At 40.2% G+C, this 721-nt stretch overlaps 1 non-coding gene across 1 annotated transcript; it reads right to left on the bottom strand.

The window, feature by feature from the left end:
• Positions 1-244: 244 nt before the first annotated feature.
• On the bottom strand, positions 245-317 carry trnav-aac (transfer RNA valine (anticodon AAC)). The gene has a single exon. It is a non-coding gene; the product is annotated as a tRNA-Val (tRNA).
• Positions 318-721: the final 404 nt, after the last annotated feature.

Raw genomic sequence — 721 nt, 5'->3', positions numbered from 1 at the left:
AGCTCCTTTGAATGGATGGGCAAAGCCTCGAACCAATGAAAGGTCTGCCTGACATTGCAAAAGGGCAGAGCACAGGAATGGAATTTATGGGCAATCTTTCTGTAGCAAACATGATGTCATTCTAAACAGATCCCATCTGTCTGCACATGCTCCATAACCCTCTGTTGTCTGCCTGACTATGTGTCTGTGTAAATGAGGCTGAAACATTGTTATCTGGTCTATTTCTATCATCGAAGAACAAAGCAGTTTCTGCCCAGTTTCGAACTGGGGACCTTTCGCGTGTTAGGCGAATGTGATGACCACTACACTACAGAAACAAGCCTATTTCTATCATCTCCCCAGGAGCACATTCCAGTCACCTCACGCTCTCTCTGTCAAAACAAATGATTTCGTTCACACATATCCTTCAGAGTGTCGTCATTTCAACGTAAAACTATACCCTCCAGTATTTGATATTTCCACCCTGGAGAAGATTATGTGAGTATCGTACTCAGAAAAATCAATATATTTTATATAAGTGTGCCTCTCATAATATATACTTCTATCAGGTCACATCTCAGCCTTTGAAGAAAACAGTCCATTCATATAGGAAGCTTCAAGATAGACAGAACAGAGTTATGCAGAGTGAACAGTTGGTGTGCTGCAATTACTTGGCTTGAATATTTAATCAGTATTTTCCCCATATTTTCGTATCTATTATAACATTAGAACATAGAGCATG

The sequence above is a fragment of the Hemiscyllium ocellatum genome, chromosome 32, assembly GCF_020745735.1.
Source record: "Hemiscyllium ocellatum isolate sHemOce1 chromosome 32, sHemOce1.pat.X.cur, whole genome shotgun sequence".
Lineage (NCBI taxonomy): Eukaryota > Metazoa > Chordata > Chondrichthyes > Orectolobiformes > Hemiscylliidae > Hemiscyllium > Hemiscyllium ocellatum.
Note: the sequence above shows the minus strand (reverse complement) of the source record. Positions and strands in the feature narration are given on the sequence as shown.